The sequence below is a fragment of the Periplaneta americana genome, chromosome 7 (genome assembly GCF_040183065.1).
Source record: "Periplaneta americana isolate PAMFEO1 chromosome 7, P.americana_PAMFEO1_priV1, whole genome shotgun sequence".
Classification (NCBI taxonomy): Eukaryota; Metazoa; Arthropoda; class Insecta; order Blattodea; family Blattidae; genus Periplaneta; species Periplaneta americana.
Genome location: NC_091123.1, coordinates 100,625,067 through 100,634,570, shown reverse-complemented (window position 1 = coordinate 100,634,570; position 9,504 = coordinate 100,625,067). Strand labels below are relative to the sequence as shown.

Genomic DNA, 9,504 nt, shown 5'->3' with positions numbered 1-9,504 from the left:
AGGCTCCAAAAAGTCAAATATTAATAAATCTATAACATCAGACGGATTCTTCTAATTTTTTAAGAAGTGTCAAATTCATGTTTGTAAACAAGTATCTATCGAAGGTTTCGTGTTTCGATAAAAAAAAATAAGACTATTTATTTGGTTTCGCGAGAATCTCAGTAATGAACACTTGAATAAAATTTAAAAATTTCAAGCCATTCTTGTATTTCCTACAAAAAGTTTTCAATTTATGTTCTTACAAAAATACCTATCAAATTTTCCATAATTCGAAGCAAATGAAACATACACTTCTTAGAATACATGAAATTGCATAAACCAGCGTTTGAAACAAAAAAGACATTTTGTTTTACAGTGGAAACGTTAATAAAATTAAGAAATTCCAACCGATTGTTCTATTTCTTTCAGAGAGTGTTAAATTTATGTTTCTACACATTAGTCATTTGTCGAAAGTTATACTGTTCGAAGCAAAGGAACAAAAATCTTATTAGTAAAGTTTTCGCGATAATCTTAAAGGACCAAATTTCAATTGAAGACTTTCACGGAAAAGGAAGTAACATTAAATTATTTAAATATGTGACTTACGTAGAACAAGTAATTTTGAAGCATTTATTTATAACAATACATGATTGCATCAATAAATTAATGAACTTGTATCCTTGTTTAGTCAAATGGTTCTGCCAGTAAATATGGGCCTAACAAAATATTCCCCGGAAATTATTTTCCTTTCTCTTGAAACGTGTTTTATACAATTTTGATTACACCCTTATTCTGGGGAGGTTTTCAATTTCATATGGATTATTTTTCTTTAGAGAAAAGTTAAATTCATGTTTATACACAACTATCTATGTAAGATTTCGTGGTTTGACAGAAAGAAAGGAAACTGTGGGAGTTTACATTTAAGAATTTAAATAATAAAATTTTAATAAGATTAAAAATTTCAACCGAATTCTTCTATTTTCATGCTAAAAGTGTACAATTCATGTTTATAAAGGTTAAAAAGTATTAGGGTTCCAAAAATAAAATAAGAAGTTTATCTGTAAAGTTTTCGCGAGAACCTAAAAAATCTAATTTAATAAAAAAAACTATAATTTCAGGTGTAGTCTTCTAATTCTTTATACAGTTGTTAAATTCGTGTTTGTACACACATATCTATTCAGGATTTCGTGATTCGACGCAAAGATCCAAACTGTGAAAGTTTAAGTTTCGCGAGAATATCAATAATGAAACCTTGAAATAACCTGCTACATTTTAGCACGTGACATTCTGCTGGTGGCTGAGATAAGCTTCTTGACAGCCCTCTTATTCTTCACTGACTCATTTGACTAATGATAGAGGCGATACGTAACTCTGAAACGTTGGATGTCTCTGCATTTACGACGCCGTCCCTAAAGCGGAAATTAGTACGAAGTGTATGTGCAAAGCTCACCAATGCAATGCATGACATATCTCCTTCTACCAAAGCCCTGCGAAGAACACGTGTAATTCCATCTTTCTGCCAACTCTCGAGCCAGGAGACTTGCTGGTATATTACGGAATTAAATTATCTTCTCTCGAAACCCCAATCGGTCGGAAAACGTCAGCAACGAAGCTACTATGCTCCTGCAGTAAAGTCGCTCAGTGCTAGATCGATCTATCTGACAAAGCCAAGTGCATAGATTGAATTCCTAATAAACACACATTTCTCTCTCTCTCTCTGTCTCTTCTTCTCTCACACTCTCTCTCCTTCTCTCCCTCGTTTTCTCTCTCTTTTCTCGCTTCTTCGACTATCTTCTATCTATGTGATGTCTTCAGCGAAACTCCTGAATACTTTTGACATTGAATAAGGTCTATCTATGATCTTGCTCTACACACGAAATGTAAGTCACGTTGGCGCATAACTTCGTTAAATCTCAAAACCCAGTAACTGTAAAAAGTAGACAGCACAAACCTACGTTGTAAATTGAAGGTTAAGTACAGAGTTTTCAACTTATATTACTGTAATTATATATATATATATTTAGTGTGATATTAAATGAAAACGAAAAATATGCCTAGCCAAATGTAAACTACAAGATATTATTCAATGGTAACTTGGAGCCAGCTGTTCCCCTGTCTTCGTTTTGAAGATAATGCCAGTATTAGCTTGTACGACGCGTAGTGACATGACGAATTATCTGGCTCTTGATAATAAAAATTCTTCTGTTCCGACATACCTATGGTAGTTCACGATATATTGCCATCAATAACACAATAGCAAATATTATGCATCAATTCTCTCTTCGAAGTGACTATTCTCACAGTGTACCCGTCATGAACACGCCTTGAAGCGTCTGCTTAGAGTGACCCGAAAGAAAGCGGCTACAACCTGATGAAATGAGGTAAAATGCTTCATGAAATATGAAAGCCATATATATGCGAATTACGAACTTATTTTATAAGAATTAATGTCATAACAATAAGCACAATGAAAGAGAAATATATTGTGTTAGTTTATTTTAACTGCATTTCAATTTGTATTAGTTATTTATTAAGTTATAAATTGATTTGTGATTTTATTTTATTTCCCAACCATTTAAACGAAAAATAACACAATTTCCTATAGGCCTATAAATGCTGTTCATTGATATGCAAGAATATTACATATAAGCCTATTCGTGAGACTTATAAGTCTATATAAAGCTGAGTGATGGAAGCTGACACATTAACAAAAATAAGAGAGATAACATTCTTGAGGCAAATTTTGGGATATAGGAGCGCTGATCGAACGAGAAACGAAAATAACAGGCAAAAATTAAACGTTACATATTATTCTGGTAAACAAAATAACAACAAAAATGGATGGAAGATCTAAAGCGAATAGACAAGTGACAGATCCCCGAAACGTATCTTAAGCTACATAGCTAAGGGGAGAACAGGGGCGAAGCTGAAGGGTAATCTGTGAGCCTTAGAATACCCATTGGATTTGCAACAAATAAGCGCATTTACATTTTCCTGTTTCATTGCTATAGGTAAATGAAATCTCTCTAGTATTACGCTCTCTAGTTACGGAAGGATTGACGCCAGCTCCTCGGCGCGGAACAAGCGCATAACGACGTTGTGCCTACTCACTGTGAGTGAATGAAACTGTTTCAAATCACGCTCTCTGCAGCAGATAGAGAAAGCATATGCGCATGCGCCAACCGGAGTGTTGCATACGTCACTAACATAGACAAATAACAGATAGATATGCAGCTCAATGCTAAAACAATGCCAACATAGGCTGCCAGGACGACCGTAGAGCCATCTGTAGTCTTTTGTAAACAAAACGGTAACAGCATTTTTATCACCCACCTCTACTGCTGTGTCGGTAACTACGTTCACTACTATACCAAGCCATTCCATTTACTAGTACAGAATGAATTATTCCTTTCAAAACATTTCACTTTTGGTGGAAATGTTTGAATGCAAATTTTATTTTTTTTTTTATTGTATAATATACAATATTGCATATATATCTTGTAAAAGGCGAAGGTCTATTTGAAAAAAAATCACTACAATGTACAGAACTATTTATATTGCATTTTGATTATAATTTTATCCTCCTTTCCCAGCCCACCTGCCTGTAACAACAATCAATAGTTCTCAGCTTGGTATTTCAGTTTGGGAAGGAATGGAAAGGGAACTTTTAGGGATTTAAATTTCCTTCTACATTTATAAGCTAGCGACTTAATTTCTGTATTCAGGAACCTCTTGTTATTAGTATTAATGTCCGTAAGTTCCAGCAGTACCAGGTGAAAACTTTAGAGTTTATTATTATTTTATTTTCACCTATTTTAAAACATATCTATTCCTACAAAATATGTTACTGGTCTGACAAAAAATGGACATGCATATGTCTATGATACATATAATTTAACAGCAGATCCATAATTTGAATTTCGAATGCAGAGAGTTAAAAATCTTTAATTCAATTTTTGTGTCTAACTAAATATTTCACATATTAATTTTGAAAATATTTACTTTACCCAAAAAAAGTCTCAGCAGTTTTGTTAACCATACTTGTCAGGATATGCTGTAAAAATGTCAACTTTTTAGCATGAAATCTGTTGAAGCTTATATTATTTGAATCAGGAAATGGAGTAAAAGTAAAATGCGAGAATGACTACCATCACAAAAATCTATTTGTAATTATGAAACTAAACTAAACCATGAATTTTGAGAAAGATGATGGTTATAAACTTGCCCCACATAAAAATGAAAAGTCACGGATAATTTTAATTCTGCAAATTGCATTTTTCTCGAAACCTAACTAAAATTTCACTCATCTCCCTCCACACATCCATACTACCCTCATATTTCACACAGCCGCCTCCTCCTCTACAGCACAATATGGATCGGACAGAGCAAGCGTAGTTACAAATGATCACAATAGACACAATAGTATTCCAGAAATATTTATTTGTAAAGTGACATAAAAGAATGTTGAAGAAGCACAAAGAACACAAAATATATTGTACAGGTATTATTACTAAATTATCAAAATAATAAGGAACAACTCTCAGTGATCATTATTACTATTATTATGCATTCGTCTGGCTTTTAAAAGCCACTTTATTCATGCACTAACAGGGCATACTCTGTGAGTCTCCGTAGTGATTCTTTTACATTTACATACTTCTATTAATATCAGAAATACACAGTACATTGTCGATTACACAGATCAATTAGGGATTACATTGCTAGATAATCGATTTACCTATGTATGAATTGGTATTTATATATACGAGGTAGAGTGGAAAGTAACGCACAATAATTTTTTTCTGCATTGGTATTCCAGCTGGGATGTTCACATTTCACCGAGATATTGTTTGAAGTTTTCGCTAGAGACACAATTTCTTTGCATGTGCAGCTCTAGCAAGAGAAGCATGAACTACGCAACAAAGATGGCGCGCATGTTACTGTCGTCAACTTGTGAAGAGCAGCAAAGTGTTGTGCGATTTCTATTGGCTAAAGGAGTGAAATTCAAAGGGACATGTGTGGCATGTACAGGGAAGACTGTATGAACCTTAGCAATATCTCCAGATAGTGCTCATTCTTCAGCCTTTTTCCAATATTCTAAATGTTGCTGGTACTGCTAAGTCTACAGCGCAGATCCTTACCATGTTGAGGATATACTGTGACTCCATTGAAACTGTCGAACGGGTATCAACCTCAGTGACAAAAGCAGATGTGTATATCGACCTATCTTCCAGGAGTCCTGAAACATTAAACATCAAGAGCATAAATTGTAAAGTTGGGTTATACTGTAAGTATATGCCAATCAAGGGTGGATTTAAAAATAGCCAACAAGGGCCATAACCTAAAGCAGCAAATTTCTTCTCTCTCTATTCAAATTAATTTACTCTCATATAACCACACTTTATGCAACTGGTCATAACAGAGAACAACGAAAACTATTAATAAGGTAGCCATAGTTCAACATCAAAGACAAAGCAAGTTGCAACATTTCTCCACACTGTTTAAGGGCAGTCATGAGCATGTGGAATCTACAACTAACATTTTTTATCACTAACTACCATAATATTGAAGTGAAGTCAAAATCTTATGGATTCTAATTAATGGCACTTCATTACATTTACATTACTAGTTTGGTGTTAGAAATTCTTTTAAACCGATAAATTCTCCAAGGCCTTGCTGAAACACTACTGATACCAATGTTTCCAAATTTTATCACTCATGAAATAGGTTCAAACCTATATGAAATTCTAGAATCATTTTGGTGAATATTTAGCAATGTAATAATTGTGTTCTTAGGAAAATATTTGGGGCTAAGAGGGATGAAGTTACAGGAAAATGGTGAAAGTTACACAACGCAGACCTGCACGCATTGTATTCTTCACCTGACATAATTAGGAACATTAAATCCAGACGTTTGAGATGGGCAGGGCATGTAGCACATATGAGCGAATCCAGAAATGCATATAGAGTGTTAGTTGGGAGGCAGGAGGGAAAAAGACCTTTGCGGAGGCCGAGATGTGGATGGGAGGATAATATTAAAATGGATTTGAGGGAGATGGGATATGATGATAGAGACTGGATTAATTTTGTTCAGGATAGGGACAGATGGCGGGCTTATGTGAGGGCGGCAATGAACCAGCAGGTTCCTTAAAAGCCATTTGTAAGTAAAAATTGTTTAAATTCGTATACTATGCAAGTGTTCAAGATTATAAACCATTTCAACACATTTTTCTCAGCAAAGTACAATGTTTATTGTGAGGAAATGAGATATTTATGTCGAAGAATGTTTATTTATGTGCTACTTCTGTAATTTCACTAGAAAACAAACTGATACAATGACATGCTATATGAAAACAGTAATATATGTCTGGTGTTGGTGGGACTGCAATGTGTTCTTTGGCAAAGGAGGAGGGACACAGGCCTGTGGACTTTCTTTGATAGGTTTTTGAGGGTTGTAGGAATTTGAGGTCTTTTTGAGGAGACAATTGGGTAAGTTCATTTTCTGGTAAAAGTCGTATAGTTGATAGAATGGATGAAGGATAAGAAAGTTGTGCGGATGAAGGGTAATTCGATTGTGAGTCTGAATGTGCGCTTGTGATTGATCCATCCAAAGATGGAACTGCCGACCAGTTGAGACCTTTTCTCTCTTTTGTTTTAAAATCAGTCTCTGAAAAGTGACGACTGCATACTACTCTGTTGAACAGTGTCGTAGCAGTATGTTCGGTATAGGTTACACCTATACTTTCTGCCCAATGTACAGCCCTGTAAAATGTAGAAGTATTAATTAGAATTACCAGCAAATAGAATAGGCCTACTCTAGTATCATACAACCTTGGGTCTATTATATATTCTGGGGCATTTAAGAACTACGAATTTTATGATACTGTTCGAAACTCTAAGTTCGTATATCATACAGATCGAGTCTCTTTCTAGGTCTATGATTATGTAACTAGCAAAATATGCAATTAGGTAGTTACTTTGTAGAATTTCTAGGCATTTTTGACAATGCCGGCTTTGTTTTCAACAACAATTTGTGAAACGGGAGTAGTCCAAGTTTGTACATGCAAATGCAAAAAGACTGTTGCGCATTCTCAGATACTTTCATTTCAAGTAGGGTTGTCTAGTGACAGTACTAAATAAGAACCTTTTCTTTTGATCCATTTTTATATTTAATATGGTATTTTTCCTGAAAAGCTACACCAAAAGAGACACAGTTTCCTCTTGTTTCACTGGATTCTGTGTGATTTATATAGTCATAAACATGTGATTTTAGTTTCCAAGCACAAATAATTTCAAAATAAAAATCCTATGACATCTCTTTATACTTATGTATTGTTGTAGCTCCTCCCGTATTTGTTACAATGTTACTAATTTATTGCCAACATAACATGTGAGAGGCCAGACTTAATTAGGTTACTAGGGAAATTGTCTATTTCTCTAGTATTGCGTTCTTAAACTCTCTAGTGTTATACTTGTAAGAAGTGGAGAGACGGGCTATAACAATACATTAGAATATACCGTACAGGTAAGCATTAAACGATTTTTATGCTAAAAGTATTTGTGGCTGCAAAATAAAACCACGTGTTTTACATTATACTGTATAAATCTCACAGAAACCTGTGAAGCAATAGAAGATTGCACTTTATTTGGTGTAGCTGATCTGGGCAACTACTATTGATATTGTTATTATCACAAAACATGTTTGGCTACTGCAATATTGCACAGCTAATCACGTGCTTAAATGTAATATAGGTTAGGTTTTAGCATATAAAAATAGACTCGCCTAAATAAACATTGCTGTATTACTCTCTGTAGGTACAAATACAAGAGTAATTTAAAGGAATATAGATTAAGTAATCAATATTACTAACCTCAACATTTTTCGGGAAGTGGAAAAATGGTAAGTCCGAATCCCTTCTATTTGACCCCAGACAACCAGGCACAGAGCAAGTTTTTACCCAGGTCTTCTGGGACATGCTGGAATGACAGACAATACTACAGTGATATTTCTTACATCCCTAATAAGTAATTAAATAATAAATACATATTATGTTAATCAATTAAGTTAATTAAATATATTATGTGTTTAATTCTTGCATTGTTTGCTTGAAACGTATCAATCATGTCACCTCACAATAACTTCAATCACAATGTGTTAAAACTACATCACAATAATTATTCACTTATAGTTATAATTTCAGCAAATAAATCTCCATTTGTAAAATAATAAGTACTAAATATCACCTCCTCAGAATAGCATAGGTGAAAACATGTAACACACGTTAACAAAAGACACGAATACATAAATAAACAACACAATAAGTGCTCATTATGTTTCATTTATAATCTCAGATCTCCACTGCAAAATAAGTACGTAAATATCATCTTACCTCAATAGAAGAAAACACGTGTAGCACAAAACTTCTGAGTAATATTACCCAAACCACGTTGAAATAGGAATGAAAACACATACCGGTACGCAAAACATCGACGCAGAATTCGATTTGTTGATTTGTTTGCCATCTATTGAGGAATTATTGAAGGAACGAGGACTTATTGCTTACCAATGTCGGTAGATGTCTCTCAGTTCACGTTGTAAATAACTCAAATCAAGTTGCACCCCCCTGGTCACTAATGCTAGACAGCTCTGTGAAGAGCCTAGACTCTGAACATGTTGCCGGCCTGGATGGCTCAAGCGGGAGAGGCACGGCATGTCTCTATCGCTTGGTCCGAAAGGTTGTGGATTCGGGTCCCGCCTTGGGCATGGGTGTTGTGTACGTACTAGTTTAAGAAAGCTGAAAAAACAGAAAAAGGTAATAGAAAGGGTCACGAAAAAAAAAAAAACGTGTCATTCAGCGTTATCAACCTCAATACTAGCGAGTCTGCTACCAACGTCCCGAAATTCAGCTACAAATACCAAAATGAAGCCAAACACATTCAGGAACAGAATCCATGACCTATCCTATAGTTACAATGTTGGAAGGCGGATGTGTTGGATATGTCATTCATTAATTTAGGACCAATTCATTTTTGTTCCACAGACGACTCCCAGTAAAAGACAGTCAGGTGTTGGCGAATTCACGAATCCAGGAATTGACCGTTAAACAATGGGCGCAATTCACATAACAGGAAAAGAAAACTGAAAATAATAAAGTTTTCCTTGCCATAAATAATGGTCGCAGTGTCCGGAATTCAGTTCTACCTTAAATTTTCTATTATGTTTTCGTAAATTTTTTGAGGAAGCGAGAAACTTCTTATGGCTATTAGAGTGTGAGAAAATAAAATTTGATAGAAGAACGTGTTTACACATAAAATTGAATATTCACAAGTGGTCATTCGATCGAATCTCATTCGGCTATACTTTGCAACTCGACTACGACCATTCTGCTAAAAGCTACATTTAGCCGAATTCGGTCACGGTTGGCAATGCTGCAATCTGTCAGTATGTGAGAAATAATGGTATCAAAAAAAGTATCGCAGATCTTTTTGGCCCCTGAAATGTTAAATGTTAAGCAAAGAAGCGAG

The 9,504-nt window shown here is 34.8% G+C and overlaps 1 long non-coding RNA gene across 1 annotated transcript; it reads right to left on the bottom strand.

Moving 5' to 3' along the window:
* Positions 1-6,038: 6,038 nt before the first annotated feature.
* Positions 6,039-8,595, bottom strand: LOC138702719 (uncharacterized). The gene is made up of 3 exons (XR_011332874.1): positions 8,370-8,595; positions 7,851-7,956; positions 6,039-6,741 (listed from the first exon to the last, which is right to left on the bottom strand). It is a non-coding gene; the product is annotated as an uncharacterized lncRNA (long non-coding RNA).
* Positions 8,596-9,504: the final 909 nt, after the last annotated feature.